Source organism: Protopterus annectens, chromosome 2.part1, assembly GCF_019279795.1.
Source record: "Protopterus annectens isolate FY-2018-M chromosome 2.part1, PAN1.0, whole genome shotgun sequence".
In the NCBI taxonomy this organism is placed as follows: domain Eukaryota; kingdom Metazoa; phylum Chordata; order Ceratodontiformes; family Protopteridae; genus Protopterus; species Protopterus annectens.
The window spans coordinates 1,440,993,498-1,441,020,306 of record NC_056729.1 but is presented as its reverse complement, the minus strand read 5'-3'; positions in this window follow the sequence as shown (position 1 = coordinate 1,441,020,306).

The window sequence follows — 26,809 nt, the reverse complement described above, 5'->3', positions numbered from 1 at the left end:
GGCTGTAGGGCCATTAGCCTAATAACCTTCTATGAACCTATGAATCTATGAATAGTTAAACAGAGAGAATTGCAGAATTCAGCTAAAAATGCATATAAGATCTTTGCAATAGAAACAGAAGTATCAGCCATTACTAAAAATTCCAGGGCAAACATGACATGCATGCTTCTTTTGTAAAGAACTTACGTATAGGAAGAAGCAATGTACAAAGTACTGGGCTGGGAAAAATATGCAACCCTTGACAGAGGAAGAATTATCTTCAAACCAAGCAGACAATGTAGGTGGAAGGGTTGATCCAAATTCTAAGAGTGTACAAGAAAACTACAAGCAGTGAAGAAGGCGTTATCACTGAAGTAAATGAAGCCGTCACTGGCACTTACACAAACAGTAAGCCATCAGAAGTAGCACCTTCTGCATTATATCCTAATTAAACTAACTTCAAAGATGTAGCACATAATTCAATGATTCCTACTGCACCAGAAGTTTCAGTGTATCAAAACACTCTTGTCAGATACACTAGCATCTGTGCACATTACTGGCAACTGGCACTCTAGCATCAGAAGATTCAGTGCAAGCAGTTTACATGTCAGAAAATGATTTCACCTGACTACAAACTGATTTATTTCTAGGGGTGTACTATCCCTGCTCAGTTATCAGTCTTTACTCTTTTTATGTTGGGAGGGAATAGAAGACCTTACTTTCATAGGTTCATACATGTTTATTAGACTGGGGCTTTTATAAGCTTAGTCATGTATACAAATTTTCTTGCAAGTTTGTTGTCCCTATAGGTTATTTTAAGGGGTATATGAGTATATGTAGGCTATGGTATGACTTATAGACTGCCTCTGGATTCACCCCATGTCTCTAATGAATAGAGGTAATGTGTAAATGCTTGACTACCCATGCCATGTTTGTACACATACCCCTAAAATAATCTCTAAGCACCAAGCTTGTTGGATACATTTGGAATTCATGGCAAGACTGAAAAAGACCCTTGTGGTCATTAACCTAGTACATAACTTTGAACCTATTAGGGACACAGGTGACAGACCTGTGGTGAATTTCTGATTTCCCATCCGCTGGTCCAGGTTACTCTTGAATGGGGTTAGGGAAGAACTCTGGTTCACATGTCCAGGAATCCTGTTCCACAGGAGGGGAATCCTCTGAGACAAGTAACTGTCCCTCCAACATGTCTTGTTTATGTTGCAAACAAGGTTAAAGTTCCTACACTGAATAGTTCTGATACTATTAGTTTTGTGGCTGTGCAAAAAGTCCATCAGAGTGGGATCCAAGGAAGCCGTATATGCCAGGCATAGACTGCATTTCAGCAGTCTGTAGGAAAGTCAGTACAGAGAGAGGGCTTTGATGTGATATGCACAAGGCATGTTGTTTACACCCTGTATTCTTTTTGTGAGGAACCTCTGTGGACATTCAAGTTGCTGCATATGCCTGGTCAGGTGCATACCGAAAGGGGTGTTGTACTCAATTATAAGTTTGATGAGAGTCAAATACAGAGGAACAATGGCTTGTCTGGACCTAGATGTCATGTCCTTGCTTACAGAGTTGAGCAACATAGAATGCTTTCCATACTACCTTAGACACATGTTGGTCAAAAGCCAGCTTACTATGTACATATGGCCCTAAATCCCTGACTACTGGATTCACTCTTGGGGTAAGTTATCAATGAAGTGGTTTCCTAGGGTGGCTGAATTATGCATTTCTTGGCATTGAGTTTTAAGCTGTGGCTTAGGCACCAGTCATTCCTCTGTGTTATTCTGTCCTGTAGGACGTTAGTGTCCTGAGGGGATTCTGTGACTGCTCTTAGTTTGCAGCCATCTGCAAACTTGGTCAGCCAGAGGCCTTTGACATTGGCCTTGACATCCAAGAAGTAAATGCCAAAAAGGAGCAGACCTAGGACAAAGCCTTTCAGGACACCACTGTTGTCCATCCTCTTCAACACATAACATAAGGGTTAAAAGCAAATTCCATGGGTTTGTTTATCGCACCCCAGTGTGGTGTTGTATCAAATTCCTCAGCTAGTTCAAGGTAGATAGTATGTACCAGTTTGCCCTCATCCATTGCCTTGGTGACTTTTTCAAAGAAGTCCTCCAAAATGAGTAGGCATGTTCTTCCCTTCACAAAGCCAAACTGGGTTGGATCCAGTGTCTAAAGGTTTCCTATGTCATTATTAATCATATCCATTATAATCCTTTCCATGGCTTTGCATATGAGACAAGTCAAACTTATGGCTCTGTAGCCCCCAGGGTCTGTTGATAGACCACCCTTTCGCAGAGGGATGACCATTGCACTCCTCCAGTCATGTGGTATGATGCCTGTCTGGAAGCTATGGTTAAATAGTGACTACAGATGTCCAGACAGGTCATGCTTCAGGCTATTTAGGAGACATCCTAGGATATTATCAGGGCCCACTGATGCTGTGTTCTTAGCCTCAGAGATTGCATTTAGGACCTGCTCCCCAGTTAGAGCTGGGGGTTATGTCTGATTGTATTAGTTAGAAGGTGGTCAGAGGGAGAGGGGTAAAATTGGAGCTGAATTTATTAGTCAGCAGATTTGCTATAACTTCAGTTTCCATGTAAGTGGCTCCATTAACAATAAGTTCTGCACACTGTTGTGTACCACCTTTGAGGTTTCAGACATAACTAAAGAAAGCCTTGTGATTGTCCTTGGTCTAGGAGGATATCTTTAACTCAAAATTGGCCTTGGCAGACTTTTTCCTTTTGTTGTAGAATCTGTTTATGTTTGGATTTCACCAGGGTGTTTGAGTTTGCTCTGAGCCTTTTTCTGGTTGGGACAGCTGTCTCTATGCATCTGTTAACATGATTGTACAAGGCTTCTGTGTAGAATTCTGCATAGGCAGCTGAGTTCTTTGCGGTTGAAGGGGCTTGACATTTTGTCAGATAATTACTTAATTAATAGGTATTTTGCCTTAGAATAGTTCCTACCTGTCACGGGGTTTCACAGCGCTGATTTTTATTTCAAAGGAGACAGCTTTATGGTATGATCTTAGCAGAGAGGACACTACACTGAGGTGTGGGGGGATGCAGCATTCTCCCATATTTGTGAGTACCAGATCAAGCATGTTTGTGCCTAGTGGGTGTATAAACTAACAGCTCCAGCATATTTGTGTTATTAAAGTCCAGAAACCTCTGGGCCTACAAGTTTGGGATTGTGTAGGATTCCCACTTTATAGAGGGGGTAATTAAATTCCCCCAAGAGAATGGTACTGGTTTGAATGGTAAGTGTCTCCAATAGGTCTAAGTAAGAGCTATGGCTTTCATGGGTTATAGAGGGTGATATATAGCTTGCAAGAATATGATATGGACTGTACTTAGAGTAATTTGGACATGCCTAAGCTCAAGTGCATCATTCTGTTTGACCAACCTTGACTTATATTTGTTTTTGATATAGCTTCAGACACCTCCACCTTTAGTCCCTGCCTGTGTAGTAGCTGGTCTAAATGTGTGAGAGGCATTGTATCCCTGCACTGCTGGGGTGCTCTCCACAGCATTAAACTATGTCTCAGTAACTGCGCAGATGTCCAGATTCTCCAGGGTGACAAGAGCCTGGAGAAAGTGTGGTTTCTTGTTTAGGCAGCTGGCATTGAGCAGTAATACCTCTACATTCCTCTGGGCTGGTTTTGCTCTCCGAAGGTTTGTTAGTTTGACATTACCTGAAAACGGCAAAATGGGTGAAGGCAATGATTTAGCCGATATTCGAATGTCTAGCAGGGACAGGTGCAGACCATCCTTGGCAAAGTAGTGTGGTTTGTTGACCATATTTTCTGTTACTGACAAATATTGTATCCCCTTTGAATGACACCAGAAGCTGAGTCAATTGTTTTTTTTATCAAATATCTTTTTATTTAAAACTTTTCTGCTATAAAAAACAAAACAAAAAGAATAACAGGACAATTACATGTGGTACAGTTGCTGTTACATTGTACATTCATAAACATGTAATGACAGTTATTGCCCATTATGCTAATAACATTCATACTTTGTAAAAAAACATAGTATTATCACACTGATATAATTAAATTATAAGTTTGTCTAAAAGTTTTTCCATGTGCCATATTTATTATACCAACTTTACTACTGCGAGCTATAATATATACATAACATCAACCTATAATATGATAACATTCTACTCTACTAAAAACTTATGTACATATATACACATATGTCACCTTACTTATTTTGGTTGCTAATCTCAACAGAGTGGTGTGCTTACATTTCTTATGTACATAGTGTTTACATACTATTCATGACAAGATATCAATTAATGTATTGCAGTACCATTAGTAGCAGGTTTGATTCCAGCAGTAATGTTTACTATCCTTAAAATACATAGACTATACCAGACTATTAAGAGAGTATTTCAATTAATATTTTACAGTACTCTTGATAATATATTTGATTTCTCTGACTTTTTGTATATAGTTTTTTGGCTAATATGTGTTTTTTTGCTACGCTTTTGTATTCTAACCAGGTTAATTGTGCTCTATCAGTCCAGTTCTTTGCTATATAAGCTTTCATCAGAGTGCAAAGTGTTATTATTATATGTTTAGATAACTTGTTAATATTACCCTTAAATGAATGGAGTATAGCTGTTTGCCATGAGAGCATAAATTTTGAGTATCCTGATTTCTCTAATAGAATTCTAAGTGAACACCATAGCTTATATACTGTTTTATAGCTCCAGAATATATGAAGGATGTCTGCTTCTTTATTTGGGCAAAAAGGACTTGGATGGGTTAAATTTGTTAAGATGTACAGGTGTGAAGTATGCATTGTTAAAAATCAGGAGTTGTATATATATTAACTTTTTATATGGTGTCAGTTTTATAGTGTTTTTGATAGCTAATTCCTTTTGGTTATCTGTTATGGTGTTGTCCTTTCTAGCCCAAAATTTTGAAAAGATGATAGTGTTTTGGTATTTAAAAGTTGCAATCAATTTATAAGTGTTTGATATCATTTTCTTTTTACTTAATAGCATTTTTATAATTTGTTGTGCTAACTTGACTTCTTGCTCGACTACTTTGATATCTTTGGTTAGAATATTTACTAGATATATGATTTGTTTAATTATCAGGTTATAATTTTTACTGACTTTGACTAAGTTTGTGATATCTTTCAATGAAAGATTTCTTATTTGATAAAAATCCCAAACTGTATAATTTTTTATTAAAGGAAAGTTATCCAGATTTATCATACTGTTTGCTAGTTTTATATCTGGATTATTGTGAATTGGTTGCAGGAGAGTAATTGTATCTTTTAAGCTTACTGAAATCAGTAGTTTTTTAAAAATTTCAGAGTTGTTAATTAATATTGGAAGCATTTTTATTGTTTTAAGAGTTTCCTGTTTTATAAAGGAGATCAATTTTGGATTGATTTTATATTGTGTTATGTCCCTATATAGTAATATGATCCATAATGGATACCATGTATTCCCTACTGGGTCATAATTCGCTATCTGTATGATATGGCTTGCATTGATAATTTCATAGTATAACTGAAAGTCAGGAAGGCCTAGGCCACCTTTTTCTTTTGTGGGTATTAGCTTATCATAGCTAATTCTCGTACACTTTGGGTACCAGATGAATTTTGCCAGTCTAACTTTCATTGTATTAAAGAAATTAACTGGTATTTTTATAAAAATGGCATTGAGATGATATAAAATTTTAGGCAGAATGTTCATTTTTATAGTTGAGGCTTTTGATAAGGTAGATAGTTTAAGCTTTTCCCATTTATTGATACTCTCAACTATATTGTACCATGTTTTACCAATATTGTTAGTGAACAATTCTGCTTGTACATGACTAAAGTTTATACCCAAATATTTCAGAGGGTATTGCACTTTGACCTTAGTCTCTGGAAAGTAAAACTCTTTATGTCCTATTGATTAATTGGATATATGATTGATTTCCTGGGATTAATCTCATAGTTGGATACCATGGAAAAAGTATGTATAGATGACAGTATTTTATTTAAATCAGTATTAGGATATTGAAAGTAGATATTTAGATCATCCGCAAATGCTGTGTATTTAATTTGGGTGTTGGAGACAGAGATAAGATGATGGTATGTTCTCTGAGTAATTTGCAGCAGTAGTGTTTCTATATACAGATTAAACAAATATGGTGAAAGTGGGCAACCTTGTCTTGTTCCGTTAACTATTTGTATTGGTTTAGAAGTTTTCTTATTAATATAAAGGGTAGTAGTTGCTTTAGTATATAATGTTTTGATCATTTTTATATATTCCTTAGGGAATCCTAATTTATACAGTATAAAAAGTAAAACATTCTGATTTACTCTGTCAAAGGCTTTTGTTGCGTCGACAGATAATGCATATTTCGGGGATTTGTCCTTAGCACATAAATGGGTTAGAGCATCTATAGTTAATGTGTTATCCTTAACTTGTCTATGACTCATAAAACCTAGTTGTTCCGGTGATATTATACCTGGAGCTACCTCTTGTATTCTTTGAGCTATAATTGTTGAGAAAATCTTAATGTCCAGATTAATCAAAAGTATAGGTCTATAATTACTTGGGTTAGTGGGATCTGTATTTGGTTTTGGAATAAGCACAGTTTTGGAGTTGTTTATATATAGGTCCGATATCCCAACTTATATAATCTAGTTGTATAGTTTTAAAAGTATTGGTGTGACTTGAGACTTAAAGTGTTTATAGAATTCTGCTACATATCCATCAGGGCCAGGAGCTTTTCCAGGCTTTATTTTATCAATAGCCCTACTAATTTCCTCTTCTGTTATTAAGCTTTTAAGGTTATTGGCTTGGGATTCATTAACCTTAGGAAATTCTAAGTTATTTGCAAAGGATTGAAATAGATTCTCATTAATATACTCTTGTTGGCCATATATGTTTTGAAATATTTCTTCAAAAACCCCAATTATTTCAATATCAGATCTATATGTCTTGTTTTTATATTTTATTTCTTCTATTTTACAATGGGGGTTCTTTATGTTGATAATTCTTGCTAACATTTTTGAAGGAGTTTGCGCCCATTCTGCATATTTATGTAGCATTTTGAGTTCTGTAGATGAGAATTGTTGTGTTATAATTTCATTTAATTGTTTCTGTAAGCTTGCTATTTGCTTCTGAATAGTAGGATTACCGTTTATTTGTAACTCAGTTTCAAGCAGTCTTAGCTTGTTTTCTAATTGCTCTATATTTTCTCTTCTTTGTTTTTTAAAATATGATGCCTTTTAGATGAAAGTACCCCTAGCCGTAACTTTAAAGGCTGCCCACTGAATGTCCAGAGGAATCTCGCCACTTAAAAAAATCTTCATTTAATTGCATTAGAGATTTAATAATCTCTAAACTGAGTCAATTGTTAAAGCCACTCATCTTCTTTTCATATAATGGCATCATCCTTGGTGAAGGTAGAATGCTGTTGATGCTTGTCTCATACCAGCTTGGAACAAACAGTCTGAGAACTCCATAATGTCTCTGTTCATGTAGTCCAGGGAGGTATATCTCAGCTCATTTACACCCACATGGATTATGACTGAGTTATACTGGTACCTGTGGTTCAATGAACTGAGAGCTTGTATGGCATGCAGGATCCTGGCCCCTGATAAATTGTTGACTGTGATTTTCTCCTTGTTCAGCCTAGTGAGTAATGAATCTATATGTCTCACAATGGAGTCCCTAATTACTAGAGTATTGGGTAATGTGTTGGCTTGCCTTATGGGCTTTGTAGTTCAGATTCCATGAGTTGTGGTTGTGTGTGTGGTGTTAAGTATTGTTTCAGTAGAGTGCTTTTGTGTTTGTCAAGGATAATTGAGGAGGGTCAAGTCTCTTGGAGGTCTTTGGTGTTTAGGAGCATTGTTTTAATTTCCTCGGCATATATTGGTATACGTATCAGGTGCATACTATGTGTGGTGTAATACCTCATGACTCTACTCCTACATAGCCTAGGCTTTGTTTCCCAGCTCGGACAGACCAGGCAAGCCCTTACTGTCACTAGATGAGTAATCCCAAGTCTTCTTAATGTAAAAACACACAAAGATTGTCTAAAAGTGAAAAGATAACATAGGCCAATACCTTAAAGGTGATTTTCAAGTAGTTAAACCAGGAGCTAGGACACTTTTAAAAAAATGTACTTTATGTACTTTAAATACAGATACATGCAATAAATAATTCATGAAAACAATAGCAGTACATTTACATAACTTAGAGAAGTGCAATTTTTTAAGTAAAAAGTACTTATCTCTGCCTCAATAGCATCTGAGGCAGCAAAAACACTGAGTGTGTGTGTGTGTGTTACTGACAACCTGATTGCTATTTTGAGCGCTTTTATGTGAGAGTCTTGCCTTCAGTTACATTGTGTAATTATGTCTCATGCATACTGTATCAGTTTCTCTAAGGATTAGTTGGTTGTCAGTGAACATGATACAATTGCTATGTTGTCTCAGAATGCCCTTATCCACCAAACCAGTGATGGAGAAATTGGGAGAGTACATATCCGTGATGAACTATAGGTGAATAATAAGGCTGCGGTACAGGAGCAGTTAATAGTGGGCTAGCTTGGGTGCTTTTAAGGATAGAAACAAAAACTAGGCTATGTAGAACTAGATTCTTGGGGCAGTGCTCCTCTGTTCTCAAACATGTTTCTCTTTGTGCAACTGAATTACTGGATACTGTTTCAGAGGTAGTTTTACATGAAAAATGTAGTTTCTAAGTGACTGTGTCTGTACAATGCAGTCCTAGATGCCAATAGCCCTCAGACCAATAAATCGATCACACTTTAAGCCTTCCTGTGGGTTTCCAACTTGGCCAGGCCAGGCTAAATCCTACTGCCACTAGATGAGTAATCCCAAGTCATCTTAAATGTATGTAGAACCACACAAAATTTAGCAAAAAGTGAAAAGCTAACAGAAATCAAGTCAACAACAGGCTAAACAACACTTTTAAGGCAATTTTCAAGCAATTAACCCAGCAGCAAGGACACTGGAAAAAATGTACTTTATACACTTTAAATGCAGATGGATATAAAAAAATAATTCAAGAAAATAATAGCAGTATACTTAAATAACTCAGAAAAGTGCAATTTATGTAAGTAAAAATCCCTTATCTCTGCCTGTATGACACAAGGTGCAGCAAAAACACTCGAGTACACAGGTAAGGATGCCAGGCATTGCTGAACTGTTTGGAAATGAGCCAAGCGTCATGCAAATGCACCAGATTTATAGAGGCAATGAAAACTGATTAAATATCCCTCTAACCAGTATAGCAACTTTACTTTAAGCCTTGCTATGTGTTTCCCAACTTCGACAGACCAGGCTACCCCCTACTGTCACTAGATGAGTAATCCCAAGTCTTCTTAATGTAAAAACACACAAAAGGTTAACCAAATATGAAAAGCTAACAAAAGCCAATACTTTTGAGGTGATTGTTCAAGTATTAAAACCAGCAGCAAGAACACTTTGAAAAACGTACTTTACATACTTTAATTATAAATACATGCAATAAATAATTCAAGAAAGCAAGAGCAGTATACTTACATAACTTACAGAAGTGCACTTGTTTTAAGAAAAAGTACTTATTTACCCCTAGATGGCAAAAGATACAGCAAAAATACTCTAAGTACACAGAAGAGAGTTCTATGGAAATTTCACTCTGAGAAAAAGGCAAAAATGGGGCAAAGTATTAATTGAAACAAGAACTGTAGTATCTGTGAGTAATGTGCCACAGGATCCCAGTAATACTGTGACACTTGTAGGTTTTGAAGCGTCCTGAATGGTTACAGTCTCTACTAAACCTGTGAAGTTATGATTTCTAAATCAAAGATGCCAACTAGGAACACTTCACAACAAATGTATTGGGAATGGATACTTTATCTTGGTTTGGAATAGTAGTCAATATTAATAATCAGCTACTATAGTATAAGAAAATGTCACATGAATGTTGTGTAGTGCACACAGTAGTGCCTGAGGCTAAAGTTTTCACTGCTACACTGACAAAGAGCACTGAAACTGCAGAGTTAAAACCACAGCTGTTCCAACAGTTTCCAAACTTATGTGTCTCAGACAAAACAGACCAGGTGCTGCTTGCCAGTTACGTAGTTAAAGTGGCAGAACATGATAAAATGCCACCATGCTGGCATCAGTATGCAATCCCAAAGCAAGCCGTTAAAGACATCTGTCCATATGCAAAGCAGTAAAACAAGGTATTATAAGAAAATATGTTAGTTCTTCTTATTCTCCTTAGTGGTCTATACAAAAAAAAAGATGGCAATTCTCAATCTCAGAATTAGGTAAATTAATAGATATGCCACAGAAATGGCACAAAGCCCCCAGCACTCTTGAAATAACAATAAGATTCGACCCAGAAAGTCAGTTGCGTACTGTGATTGATCTAGAAAATCAAATTCTTGTTATTCTTGTTTCACAAGATTCATAAAAAGATTTGCATTTACTTTCAATGATCAGCAGTTTCTAATGATGAGACTACCACAAAGATTTCATTATAGCTCAGTTTTCTTTCATCAAGCACTAGCTAGACCCTTTAGTTAAAGATGACACAATTTTTCAATACAAAGATGACATTTTAATTTAGACACAAAGTAATGAAGGACACATAATTCTGAAAAGTGTACTAGAAGCATTACAAGATGAAGGTTTCAATGTAAATCTGAATAAAATACAACTAATGCAGAATTCAAATTTCTGGGAGTTACTATAGATCGACATGTAAGAATGCCTTCTAAAGAAAGGGTAAGATCCATGTTAAATATGTCACTGCAATACACCATTAATGACTTAAAGATATTTCTAGGGGTAATAAATTATCACAGAAAATGTGCTGAATATTATGATCCTACAGCAGATTCTTTGTATAGATTGCTAAGAGCAGTACAAGAGATAAAACAGAAGTTTACTTCACCAAGCATATCGGTTTTATTTGCAAGCATCAAATAATGAAAATATTGTTGCTGCAGAAATGTTTGCATGGTATCACCAAAGGAGTACAGAGTAAATAGAAAGATGTCACCAGTTGAACAGAGCTATCATCCTTGAATGCAAGCTATAACTGGTATTTTGTGGGGTATGCAACAGACAGAATATATCACACAGTTCCTACCAATAATCATAGAGATGTAACAGATCATAAAGTTGTTAGATTAGATATTGCAAGTGTCTTTTGTCCATTGAATAAAGAAATGTAATGGTAAAAGCTAATTAAACATTAATACTTGCTCAGCAAATGCTGTACGTAAATGTAAAGACAAGCTCAGGAGAGCTCCAGAATCTCCATTTTAATGAAGAAGCACCATGTATTTATGTAGACTGAGCTATATTTTTGGGAAAAAGACAATATATTTCTGCATTTACAGTTTATTTTTTTGAATCCAAGCAGCTAGGACTTGAATATATCAAGCTTCCAAGCATGTCAGCACAAAGAGCAGAACTAGAAGCAGTTCTATGTGCACTTAAAAATTCATAGGATAAAATTAACATCACTAGTGGCAGTTCAAGTGTAGTTAAGGCAATGACAAGTCGCCTTTCAGTTTGGAACAGATGTTTTATAGAGGTTCCAACAGGCCTCTACAGCATACAAAAGTACTGAAACATATTTTTCAGCTAGGCAAGGACAGTACTATCCAGACTATGGGGATAATGAGCACTTTAAAGGCAATGCTATTGCAGATGCAGCAGTAAGAAAAGCAGATAAGAAAGGAATTCCTTCATACTTAGACATAGCTACAACAAAAGAAGACAAGGACAAAAGTGCCTTCATGTTCAGAGATGTCATTCTTAAGTTACATTGCAGAAATAAAAAACATTCAAAGCTGGAGCAATACCTGATTTTATATAAATACAAAAGATTTCGGAAACAGCAGAAAACATATTTAGGTGTGCACTAAGTTATTTTAGTCCAGGTGTAAATGTGTACATTTCTGAGACACTAAAAGGACAACATTTACCATCTGTACTGACTGCTTTAGCTAAACAGCTACTGAAATTTAACTATTAAATTCTGGTATATTTGGATCACAAAAACCTATGGTCAGTAGTAAAGCATAAATTTTGGAATCCAGATCTTTAAAAACAATGTAAGCATACTGATGAAGAGTGCATTGTATGTTTACAAATGAACCCTGTCATTAAAAAAGTCACAATTACATTATGTGCCAGTGTCAGAAGAACCCTCGTACAGTATACAGATTGATTATGCTGGGTAGTTGCTATCTTCAAAAGGGGAATACAAATATTTACTAGTTGTTACAAATACCTTTACTAAATGGGCTGAAGCAATGCCTCAAAAACAAATTGTACAGCAAAATACAACAACCTTAGCTTTGTGGACACATTTTTTTTTTCTTACTGGTGATGGCCAAATATTATAGAAACGGACGATGGACCACAATTCACAAGATAGGTAATGAAAGAAATGTACAACATCCTTAGTAGTTGGTTAAGATTTTGTGTACCTTACCATTCAAAATCTAATGGTATAGTTTTATGTGTGCATAGGACAATAAAGGAAAGATTAAACAAAGCTTGCATAGAAAATGGGCCCTGTTGGGTACCACATTGGGTCTATATTATATATTCAAAGCTTCAAAATTTCGAACCTCATATGTTCGACAACATATGAGCGAAACTTGAAACCTCGAATATATAATAAAAAAGTAAAAAAAAAAAAAAAAACTCACCTTAATGCTCTGAGCAGGGGGGCAAGCCCCCCCTGCTCCCCTCACCCCCTTACTTAAATATACCAACTCCAAGACCACACTTCAGTGCAGAAAAGGGAAATTTTCCCATTCTGTATGTATGGAGGCATTGCTTTTCAAAGTTCGATCATATGGTGTCAACCATATGACATTCGAACTTTGAAACGTTCGGCAATTTAATAGGGACCAACCACATTTGCCTGCTATACTGATTAGCATTACAGTAACACCTAGTGCTAGCACAGTGATGACACCCTATGATCTGATGACAGGCAAAACAATGCCATTACATTTTTCTATTGATCTAACAGGTAACACAGGGAGACCTGCAGTAACAGTAGCTCAATATAATGCTTGGTAAAAACAGTCTAAGAATTCATTAGCAGAAGTGAGTAAATATGTTGCACATAAGGTGCTTTAAATACCTCCTGATGTTACCCCGACATTTTATTTAAAACAAGGACAGAAAATTATGTTTAAAAAATTTATCAAAGAGGGGCCATGAAACTTTAACTGGGAATGACATTTTATTGTTTTAAAAGAGTTAGGACCACTGGTATATCAAATACAAAGAAGGGGCAGGAAGCACAGAGATAGAAAAGTAAGACTGTGCATGCAGACCAATGTAAGCTAATCACCTGTGATGTTAAAACTAAAAAAAGATATTGCTTTCTTTTGTTCCAGATTTGTCAAGATGAATAAGAAAAAGAGATGATGATATGCCATAGCAATCCATGATACCACACAAAATTCCATATGACCAGCTTGGGACAACAGAAAATGAAATCAAATCAATATCAAGACAGATCAATAAAATAGAAACAGTTACAATCTCTCCAATTTGATAGCACTTGTCAATAAAGTACATGTAAATAAATTTCTAGTTATAAGTATATGCAAATTCACTTTTATATTAGATAGTCGAGCAACAAATCTCTCTGAAAGAGATATTCACAGAATAATTATGTAAAAAGTATAGTGAATCGTGTCAAAAAGGCAATGCATCCATTTTTAGTGTGTATTTTCCTGCTCTGTTATGTACTTTTCTATATATGACTCTTTTTGGGCAGGTACATAAAAATAGTTGTTTGCTAGTTACAGATCAATGAGTGTGTACATACCTTTGAACCAGGGCATACAGAACGTTCTAAATAATCTTCCAATAAACAGATATGTACGATATTAATAAAAATATTCGAAATACTAAGGAAAATGTTGGAAATAAAGTCTGTTTTGCATAAAACTAATAAAATAAAGGGAAAAGACTGCATTTTTCACAAAACATATGCAATTTCGTATTAAACAAAACTATCGGAGTTTTTAGAAGTGCATAAAGTGTTCACATATTTGTGCAGTGTTAGAGTAAAGCTATTTCACAAAGTACAGCCATTACAGGGCATATTTTGCAGAGTAAAGTATTTCAAAGAGGTTATTGTGCATTTGAATGATGTTGCTAGCTCACAGGACTGTTTGTTCATACATAATTACAAGGGCCATATTTTCAGTGTGTTTGTGTATACTTTGTGCGCATGGCAGATGGATTTCAAAAACCGAGTGCACTTGTGTTTGACAGTAATATTTGTGAGAACTGGAGAGTATTTGAGCAAGAGTACGACATTTTCATACAGGCTGCATTTTCTGATAAAGATGACTGTACAAAGGCATTTATTCTATTTAATTTAGCTAAGTCAGAAGCCACTGAAAAGGAACGCTCATTTCTGTATGCACCTGCTATCTATGCTTGAGAGGGGGAAACCTTCATATTGTTGTACAGACTGAGTCAAGCGAGGACCCAGAGTGCTTAAAACATAAATTTAGAGGAAATGTGTAACCCCCAGACAAATGTTTTTATTTATTTATTAATTAATTAATCAAGCAATCAATTACTTAATTAATTACATTTGTTTACTGGGAAAGTCCAACTGGGCAAATACCCATTTTCAGCATAGGCCCGGGAAGGAAAACTCCACAGGCAATGAATAATATAATGTAAAAATGTACAGTATAAAGCATTATTTTATATAAAAGAACAGTTAAATATGAAGTTACAATAACAGAAAAAAAGATATGCACAATGGTTAGAACATTAGATAGACACAATATTTAGATGCTCTGTTTGTAATTGAGTTACATTTCAAAAACAAGTTTATACAATGGTTACATTATAAGGAATAGTTTTATATGATGGTTACACTTGTGAAATAAGCTAGAGAGCTTGAGAGAATGTTAGAAGAAACAGGATAGCAAAAAACAGAAGGTAAGAAGTAGAAATCCAAGAGAATTACAAAGTTACCAAGAGTATACAAATAATAGATGGGTAATTTTTGTTATCAATTAAATATTCCCACAGTTGATTAGAAGTACTTTATACATATACATTGAGTATTCCTTCAGGAGTTATAAGAACAACAACAAATCTGGAAATAAAGAGAGGTGATGTTAACCTGAACATGTACATGTGCAAAGCCATGTATTATTAAAGTAATTTTTGAGTAGTACTTTAAAGCTGGATATGTTTGTTATTGATCTGATTGATTCTAGTAGCATATTCCACAATTTTGTTACATGGCTGAAATAAAGTGAATATCCAGCAGTATTTTTAGGTTTTGGTAACTGTTAGTAAGGTTTTGCTGGTAGAGCAAAGTGATCGATTGTTAGCATAGGTTGTTATTATGTTTTGAATGGATGGTATCTTAAGTAGGTGGTGAAGTATTTTTATGTTACAATGGAAAGACACTTATTTTACACAAGGGATAAAAAGCCTAGTGAAACCTTTGCAGCAGAGAAATAAAGCTAAAATGTGCATATTTGTTGACTTAAGGGATGAGATGATAAATGACAGACTTGTGTGTGGTATAAAAGATGACGCTGTGAGAAAGATTTTGCTTTGTGACAGTGATCTGACAATGAATAAGGCCATTGAGATTTGCCAGATATATGAGCGCACAAAAAAGCACACAAATATGCTTACAAATGAGAACAGCTCTAGAAGACACAGTGATAAAGCTCATGTTGATAGTATGCAGCACATTATAAAAAGAAACAGGCCCAAGCACATGGCAGCTGTAACCCCTGCAGCACCCCCTGATAAACCTTAGAGCTTTCTAGTACATTCCAGAGTTCGCACAGCCTCACTGAAGCACAAGAGTGAGTCAGCACCACTCAGAGAGCTGACACGTAAATATGTATACTGGTCTTGGTTAGAGCAACACCAAACACCATTTAATGCCCTGAAACAGAGAATTGCTAGCCCACACAAAGTTATTTCAGGCAATGGCATGCAGTCTACAAGCCGACAATTCAAAAGATTTGCTGATGAATGGCACTTTACTCATATCATAATAGTCCAAATTACCCGCAGTCAAATGCTTTGGCAGAATGTGCAGTGCAAAGTGCAAAACAGTTACTTGAGAAGTCAAAATGAGATAATAGTGATGTTTTCCTGAATCTCTTGAATCTCAGAAATATTCCACATGATAAACATCTTGGTTCACTTGCTCAGAGACTTCTGTCGAGACAAACCAGAACCACATTACCAATCAGTAGTCAATTGCTGGTTCCATGTGTCAAGAACAGCAGATTAGTAAAAGACAATCTGTTGAAGAAATGCCTATCCCCAAAGTCCTACTACAATAAGGACAGAAATAGCACTCAGTCCATTATGAAAAGGAGAGGAGATAGGGATGCAAACATCCAAAGGTTATGATTGGATTGGTGTTGTAAAGACTATTTGTCCAGAGTCGAGATCATACATTGTGAAAACAGAAGAAGGAATCTTTAAGTGGAATCGGAGGCATTTACTACCAGAATCCGAGTCTATACCACAGCAAATAGCCCATGAGAGAGACTCTTTATCTCAGAGTGAGTTGTCTGATGTTCCAATTCCAGAGGATATACCTGTTCTTATGACAAATCAAGACATTCCTGATATGAATTGTGCACTGCAGACTGTTCCTGTTGCTAAATTTAGTCTCAACTGTTACGTTACAAGATATGGTCGAATCTCTAAACCCTGTAGCAGATATGAAGCAACCTGGACATGAACACTGTATTTTGTTTCTGATGTACGTAGTAATGCATGCCTATCACTTCTATTCTTCTGCATAAAGGGCAATCTTTTTAAAAGGGAGGATGTAGGTCAGTGAGTGTGTATATATACCTTTAAGAAGCTATCCAAGGGCTTGCACTAGACTATAAATACTGAGCACATGCGAGCCTGACTGCCACTTTGTAGTTAGCTGTTGAGATGTGAACATGTATGTATGTAAGCTATGTCTGTTTATATTTAAACATGCTGCTATCCATCTTGATGTGTTTCTATGTATTAAAGCATCTGAACGAAACCCCAGGCCTTTTCATTATTTGTGTTAAAGACGACCGAGTGACACTAGTTATAATGTTGGTTGACATAAAATGGTTTTGTGGATTTTATATATATATATATATATATATATATATATATATATATATATATATATACACGTTTGTAGATATATATATATATATATATATATATATATATATATATACGTACACACACACACACACACACACACACACACACACACATATATATATATATATATATATATATATATATATATATATATATATATACACACACACACACACACACACATATATATATATATATATATATATATATATATATATATATATCATACTTTTATTTTCTGTTATATTTGCTCTTTAGAGTTATCATCACAATATAGTAATGACTGTCAACAAGAATGTATGCAAGAACTTTTAATGCTACACAATGCTGTACCTTCATACCATTAGCAGGAAGTGGCATATAATTGTTATCCTATTCAGGGAGAAATTGCAGTTTTTAAAAAAAAACATTTATATAATTATGCAGGAAATGTATGTATTTCTTTATTATTTATTTTCATTTGTTTACTGGGAAAATCCATCTTGGTCTAAATGACCCATTTTCAGCAGAGGCTGGAGGAGAAAAGCATTGCATATTAACATGCAATCTATTTGAGACAGTAGAAACATTTATAATCAAGAATACAAAATAATAATTTACATTCCATAGAGACCTTCAAACAACACTAGTAATAATAATAATAATACATGAAGAGGAAGAACAATTTTGTAGGGGAGAATGCAGAAGTACAATATCTAGTGAAGTCCACATCAGTACTTTAAATGAAATACATTTTGAAATATCAGCTCTTAATAATACCCAAACTTTAGTAAGCGCAGGTTTCATATATTTTCAGGTAGCACAATATACAGAGACACCTACACAAGGTGGACAAGTAGTAGATATAAGTAACAGTACCTGTAATTATACAATCACAATGCACGTGAAGACATCAGATAACACATGATAACTTTTATCCATCAGGATTAAAAGACATGCAGTTCAGACAGTTTGTTTATGGCAGTAATCTTTACAGATGGTCACCACCTAAGTGAAGAGGTTCATGTTACATAAGCTGTATAGTACCAACTGAAAGACGCTTACCTGACTTACGCAAAGTTATAGTACAAAATCATAGAGTAAAGAGGGAAACAGATTGTCTTAATATAATGAATCCCTTTGGAACAGTTAACAATTATGGAATACGTACTTGCAAGGATATGGATGATTTGGAGGTAAGTAATTGTTTGTTAGCAGGAGCCCATCATTTTCCTTTCAATGGGGGCAGGTATAGATATTTAGGAAATGAAGAAGGTTTCTAAACTACTTGAAGCTTTAGTGAGCAGTACTTATGAGTCCAAGATGTAACAACTGAAATGGCATTTCTTACTAGCTGCAAAGGGGGGGGGGGGGAGTTCATGTGCCATTCTGGATACTGAATGCTGTTCATTTTTACCTAAAAGCCAGATGACAAAAAATCATCTAGAGACCAGATCACAGGTGATAAATAAGGCCAAAGCAGACTAGTCAGAATCTTGGTTTAACTGGCTAAGGAATTTGATTACATTGTGGACAGGCAAACTTCTCACACTGCTTTTTTTATTATTGATATATTATTAATCATTTTATTATTATGTTTATGAAGGATTTGTTTTAAGGTATTGCTGACTTCTAAGTTTAAAAAATGCAAAGAAGTGTATGAAATTACTACTGAAGGTATTATTAAATTGTGAATCTATAATTACAATATAAATCATAAGGGAAGTTGAGAGATTTTTCTATGATTTATATAAATAAAATATGGCTCTCTGCATTCCATTTTGTATAGTAATTTCCATATTATATAACAAGAGTACAGAACTTCAATGAATTATAACATAGAAATGCATTCTCATGAGAATGTAATTGCTTTTCTGTAAATATGACATGGGGCAAGATAAGTGTGGACAAAAATGACACAAGAAGACAAGGTAAGACTCTCAAAATAATAAAAAATTGATTTGGACTTAATCTGTCAAGGATGATATGTTCTACATGTCATGAGAATAAGACAAACTGAGCATTTAAGATGGAAGAAACTGCATAAAAGGACATTGAACCACTATGAATTGGTCAGACAGTAATGTAATCCTAGCTGACCTATTCTGTTACAGGTCTTAGTAACATAAAATAAGAATAATACAAGGTTATGTCAATTCCCTTTTTTTGCTGTTCCAAATTGATTAATCTCATACTAAACCTCTGAGGCTGTCTCTTTCCTGAAGTACAAATCTGTAAAGGAATTAATTAAAACATACTACTCTATGATATATTCTGAAGCGCAGAAAAGTGGAAATGAACAGTGGAACATTGCTCAATAATCTGTGTTTTAATACAACCGACACATAATAAAACTGTTAGTAATTTTCTAGCCATACTGTAAAGAATAATAAACCTAACACTGTGCATTTAAGGGGAATTATTCTTTAATGTAACCCTGCATATCATGTATGGTGACACCATCTCTGGCATTTCTTTCACTCTAATGGTAGAAATTGGCCAAAGGGATCTCACCTACAGGGGAATAAATGTGTTTGCAAGGCTATCTGGGGAAGGAATGATGGTCCAAAGTGATAAGGTCAAAAAAGACAACTCATTATTTATCAAGCTAGGGACAAGTGCCCTCATATTTAAAAATAAACTGGGCTTTCTTCTTTTGAAGGCACCATTTAACCTTTCTGACACCAGCCCTTGGAGTGGACTGAAACAAAACTGTAAACTTCAGGATGAAGTTCAAGAAAATGCTTAGATACAAGGCTATATATGGTACTGTCTCTGTTATCCCTAAAATGCTACAAAAATCCTTAAATGAAATGTTTGCATGGTTTCTCCAGTATAATAGTAAAGGGGTTCAGGAACACAAAAATATACAATTCCCACAGAATTACAATTAAAGCATCCACTTGCAGAAAAAAATTACTATTAATTAGCTAATCTTACAAATTCGAATATTCTTTTTCTAGTATTGTCTGTCTTTAGTTACTTCTATGAAAGCTAATATGTCAAGATACAAGTTCATTTTGTTATTTTTACTGTTTTTTTTTGGGGGGGGTGAAATACAGAATATTTCTTCCTCTACAACTTACCTCATCAACAACCTCATCACTAAGGGCTTTTCATCCAGAAAAAAGGAGGTCATTGTCCCACTGTAGTCATCCCTCATTAGACCCATTATAGAGTATAATGTCCCATTTGGTATGTACCTCACAAGACATCTGCAACAGCTGGAAAGGCCACAGAAATACCTCACTAAAATAATCACAAGCCTAAAGCAGATGCCATATGCTGACCATCTAAAAAAACTCCAGCTATGCTCTGTGGCATATCGTCTACTCAGAGGCGATCGCTGCTTAACATACAAGGCCATGTCAAACCCTGAGCTGTTGGACATGCTCCACTTAAAGAAATCCCAATCCCTCAGAGCCACATGCTCCAGGGATCTAAACCTTATCATCACAATGAACAAAACATGCTGGAGGGATAGGTTCCTGACCCAGAGACTCCCCATACTCTGTAATAGACTGCCCATACATGTCAAGCAGAGCACCTCATTGGCTCTCTTCAAAAGGAACTTTGATGATTGGATGGGAGATAGGAAATTCACCCTGGGGATCATGTCAGTCACCCTGCTAGACAGGGGCCCAGAGAAGTAAATATTGTGGGAAAAAATTTCCAGGGAATTGTTATGGCTAGGCTTGCATAGGCCTTTGGGCTGATAGCCTAGTACCACCCTATGAACCTACACTGTATATGCCATATTCCACAGATTTTTATAACTCTGTAGTTCTCCCTTTACTATATTGCCTGCTCTTTCTGCAGAAATCTACCACTTCTGCTCCACTCTGCATATCTTAAAATCTCTCTCTCTCTCTCTCTCTCTATTGTTACATGTATGAATCTCAACAGTACTTGTTATGCTCTTACAGTTTGTGTATATATTTAAATCATGTGTCGCATCTATTAGTTCATAGAAATTGTTTCACCTCAAATCTGGATGCTAGAGGGGGAGACAGAGGCAGACAAGCAGAAATAGCTGACATATGTGCTTTGATAGAAGAATAAGCCAAGCCAGCAGAGAGAAATTAACACAAAAAAGACAGAACCACTGGGATACCCACTGTCAATGGGTCTTGGTTCTTAGAAAGACACCAGAGTGAATTATTTTCTATTTATAAACGTAAGACTTTTCTAGTATTGGGTTTTCTGGCCTCCTACAAAACTCTGAGCACATCCTAAGAGAATAGCAGTCTGAAAGGAATTAGTATCCTGTCACCTACAGTGTCAGTTGGAGCATTGACAGGTGTGAATGTATCAGAGATCCTTTGTTTTGTGTGAGAAGGTCCACTCTGTGGGTAATGTTGTGATAACCCTTGGCTAACTGCAGAAGGAGGGGGAACCAGTGCTGTCTTGGCCTAAAGGGAGTCTCCAGCAACATTTTTGGTTAGTCCTGTCGAATCTTGAACAGGACCTTTGTGATTAAAGGAAGGGGAATAATGCTTACAGAAACATCCCCTTCCAGGAAAAGGAGAGGGCATCTACTTTCCAAACCAGAGGACTTGAAACTCTGGCACAACATTTTTGAAGTTGTCTGTTCAGGGGGAAGGCAAACAAATCTATTTGAGGAATATCCCATTGGTGGACTTTGTCCGGGAACACACCCCTGTGAAGCATCCATTCTTAGGATTGAGTCAAGAACCTGCTCAGGGAGTCTGCCACGAGGTTCCAATTGGAGGGAATGTACACTGCCTGAATAGTTATGTGGCATTGGGCAAGAAATTCCCACACCAGTAGAGTCAACCTGCAAAGGAGAAAGGATCTGGCTCCCCCTGATTTGTTCACATACCCAGAGGACTGTCATGTTGTCTGTGAACAGTTTGACAGGGCCTGGGCAAAGAAAGAGTGGAATGCTTGTACAGCCAGGAGCAACACTTGCATTTCTCTGATGTGTTCTACTTTCTGGTTTGGAGACCAAGCTCCCTGAACTGTAAATTTGCCCAAGGCTGCCCCCAGTCCTTGTCTGATGCGTCTGTGAAGAGTTCTAGGACTGGGGTGAGGGAGGGTGCATAGCTAGTCCTGGATTTAGGGCTATCTATTGGATCCATGAGAGCAGTTCCCTCTTTAGATAAGGAATGAGGAGAACTTTGTACTCTAGTGGGTGAGAATGCCTGGTCCACACAGATCTGAGGAACTACTGGAATTTCCTCATGTGGGGTCATGTGCCAAAAAATAAAAGAAAGAATATAAGGCGAAGGACCAGATGAGAAGACAAGAAATGTGGAAAAAAAACATCAATATAGCTGCAAGTATAGAAAACTTCTGGAAGAGCCTCATTTGATCAGGAATGAATGTAGGAATGGTTAAGGAATAGTGAATTCAAACCAAGAAATGAAAGTTAATATGTGGGAGAAAAAGACAAATGTAGGTTTTGTAAAACCGAATTGGAAACAGTCACACACCCTGTTGCTTGTTGCGACACACTAATGGCAGGACTGTATACAGAAAGGCATAATAATATGGTGAGACTGTTGCACTGGAGATTGTGCAAACAATATGGTATCGAAGTGGCTGAAAAACACTGTAAACGAGCACAAAGCATCATAGAAAATGATGTCATTTATATCACATGGGATCACCCATTACTAACAGTTCAAATGATAGATGCTAGAAAACCAGATATAGTGGTCCAAGAAAAGAAGACAAAAGTAGCATTGAGCATTGAAATTGCCACACCCAGCAACTACAGTGTCATGCGTACAGAGAGACACAAAGTCATAAAATACCAGGATCTGCAGGCAGAAACCAGAGCAATGTGGAAAAAAGATAACCACACAGTTCCAATAGCAGTATGAGCAATGGGTCTTATAAAAAATAATGTACAATCATATTTAGATATGTTACCAATTCATGTAACCCCATACGAATTGCAGGAGTCATTACTGGGTACATTGTGGGTGCTGCGAAGAGCACTTTTGGCTGACATCAAAGATTGAAACAATACTAATATGAATTTTAATTTTACTTTGACTTAGGAATGGGGTCCATTCCTGTCATGGTATTTACAACCAAAAAGATTTGGAAAAATTAGAAAAAGGGGTCTTGCCATTGGCACCATGGTTGAAGCCATGAATCCCAGTACCCTGAGGAACTCCAAGGTGGTGATGTAAGTCAAGGGGAGAAGGGAGTGAAAGAAGGACCGAAGATCCTGCACCTTCGGAGGTGGAAGTGATACTCTCATTATGTCTGTCTGGATTCAACAACCCAGGAAAATGTGGTCCTGTCAAGGGGTGAGAAGTGACTTCCTGAAGTTGATGCTGAATCCCAGTTTTCCAAGCAGGGAAATGGTGGTCTCCAGATTTTAGAGTGAAGTGTGAGGAGTTGGAGCCTGTAAGAGCAGGTCATCAACGCATGGGAAAATCTGGATACCCAAAAGCCTGCATTGTGCAATCACTAGAGACAGGCATTTTGTGAACACCCACAGAGCTGTAGAAAGACCAAAGAGCAAGGCAAAAAATTGAAAATGCCAGGAACCCACAGAAAAAACATAATTTCCTTAACATGGGATGAATGGGGATGTGAAGGTAAGCATCTTTTATGTCTAGAGATGCCATGTATCCCTGTGGAAGAATAAGAGGGAATAGAGTTTAGAGTGTCAAAATTCTGAAGGAGGGGACCTTTAAGAAAGTGTTAAGATGGGATAAATCCAGGATTGGTCTTTAGCAGCCCTCCTTTCTTGGGACTAAGAGCATTCTTGAATAAAAAACCTTTCTCTCCTGTGGTTTGTGGAACCCTTTGAATAGTGCCCTGTAGCCAAAACAGTAGCTGCTCTCGGGGGGGGGGGTGAGGAATGCCCATGGGGGGGTGGAATGCCAAACCATGAAGTATCCTTTTTGATTATGGAAAGAAACCAGGTGTCTTGGGCAATGTTTTCCCAGACCCTGTGAGCATCTGAAAAGCAAAGGGAAAGAGGGGAAAGAGAGACACGTGCAGGGTAGTCACAGACCCCCTGCTTTGTCAGGAAAGGACTGTCTTTTTTGTTAGCATGACTGAGAATCTCTAGGCTTTTGTTGTCTCTTGCCTCCTCTGGAAGGCTTACTGGAGGAATGCTGAGTGCAGCTGTGGATGAAGACAGGTTTAGATGAGAAATTCCTATGAAACCTAGGCACAGGAGAAACCAAGATGTGTTTTAACTCCTTGAGTTCCTTATTTTTTCCTGTGGGGACGTAAAGAAAGAAGCTGCTGCTGGACCAGATAAGGCAGAATTATCTAATGATGCATCCATTAATTTAGATTTGAAGTCGTCTTTGAGGGGCTGTAATCTAATATTAACAACAGGAGGCCAGCAAAAAATGTATCAGATGAGAAAGAAAAACACTAAGAATGATACATAGGTATCAAACTATAATTTATTATTCAGATCGGTTTTGCCTTCTTCAGTGTAGAAATAAATTAAAGATACAACAGTAAACCTCATGAATATTTATAGACAACCCCCACCAATGAGATCCAAGATATATTACCACTAGTACTAATACATGAATTGAAATCAAAAGAAAAACAAGTGAAAGAAAACAAAATACATATATAAAATACAAAAATAAATATAAATGACCATTTGGAGACAAAAATACCAAAAGATTTTTGCCCAGGAATAAAACATATATATGCGTTGTTTTCACCAAGACTCAACGACCATTTATAACCACAATTTTTATGAATGGAACATTTTGCTATTGCCCATTTATTTTATTTTATTATTTTTTTGGTATATGTATTGAACATTGTCTTGATGGTTTTGTTTCATTTATTGTTTGCCCATTAACAGTGCATAATTCTATTCCTGTAGAAATTATTGTTCCGGGGGACATTATTGTACATTTATAGTGCACATATATATGTTTTATTCCTGGGCAAAAATCTTTTGGTATTTTTGTCTCCAAATGGTCATTTATATTTATTTTTGTATCTTATATATGTATTTTGTTTTCTTTCACTTGTTTTTCTTTTGATTTCAATTCATAATATATCTTGGATTTCCATTTTCAGAAGAGTTTCACCAAACAAAATCTCTTCCATAGGGGAATGACTCCTCCTCAGGGGAAACATATTCCTGAGGAGAGGGAATTTGTGTTGAGTAATCCAAGTATTCCTCTTCTTCAGAGGAAAAATCAACAGAGGAATCATTGTCCCTAATCCTTTTTTGAGAAGAAAGGGCAGCAGAAGTAGGGGCAGGCAGAGAAGAAGGCAGCTTGAGTGCCATGAAAGCTTAAAACAAGCTTTGGGAAAAGGCCTGACAATCTGTTGGGGCCTCTTTAGCAGGGGACAGATGCTTTTAAATGTTTTGTTTTTTTTTTTTTGGAAGGGAAAACAATTTAATGAAATCTTGGAGGACCGGACGAAGACCTGCATTCAAATGTTGCTGACTCAATTTCTTCTCTCACTAGAGTTTGTGGTACCCTCCTAGAGCCCTCTATAATAACAAGCCTAGGTTCCCCCGCAACATCATGAATGGATGGATGTTCTACCTCCAAAGACGTGCTTGTGGCTGAAGTCAAGGTGGCCTCAAAACTGGGCTCAGCCTGTGAATCTGTGCCAGAAGTCAGACATGCCTCCAGATTGACTAATACCTCTGGAGATACATCTGATGGTGAAAGTGCAGCAGAAGCCACAGGCCTAGGTTTCTTGGCCTTGTGCTTCACCAGCTCAGAATCAGACCCCGAGGTACCTTCCATTCACTTAGCTAACAATTTAAGTTGTTAGTTCTCTAATTAGATAGCAAGAGAAAGCCTGTTTCTAAGGCTCTTGGGTATGAAGGACTGGCAAATACTGCAGGACTTATGGTCGTGGCTCGGCCCTAAGCAAAAGAGACACTGTAGATGGCTGTCGTTTTGTGGAATTTGTCTTCCACACTGGCCATTGACCTTCTTGGATGACATTACCAAAGCAGTAGTAAAGAGAAAATGTTCCCCAACAGGGCACTTATCTGAAAAAAGCTGAAGTCACTGAAATAATCAGACCGACTGTTGGAATGGTATTCTGACTGGTGGCAGAAATGTTTTGAGGATGGTACATGCGTATGTCGCTTTTATGGCCTATATCAGACTGCAGCCTACGTGCGACATACCTTGTACCCTTGAGCAGTATAAGACTTTTGTATACTGGCCAATGTCGGGTCACCTTCTGGTGGAAGATCCCTCAGGTTATGAATACAGCAGCAAGTGAATAGAAGGACATCTGTCATTTCACAATGTTTTGCTCTAGCTGAGATATTGGCTATATATTTTTTTCTTTGTGGAGTCTTTAAGCCTTCATTATCTGTGTGTGCATCTATCCATATGCTCTGGATTACCCCAGCACCTCAGAAGCATGCAGCAGGTGAAGTAGAATTCATCCCTTTTCCCTAAAGATGAACATGCAGTATGTATGTGTGTGTGTGTTTGTGTGTGTAAAAATAATCACTGATTTTTACCAGTGTGCACACATAATAATGCATATAAGGCGTATACAAAACTCTTCTGAATAGCTGTAAATAAGTTATTGTATTTCAAAAATAAGGCATAAAATACATATCAGAACATTCAGACTCTTATAGCTTCTAGATATATGGTGGCTCCCACATCCAGACTATATAAATAGATTTTGATACAGACGTAGTG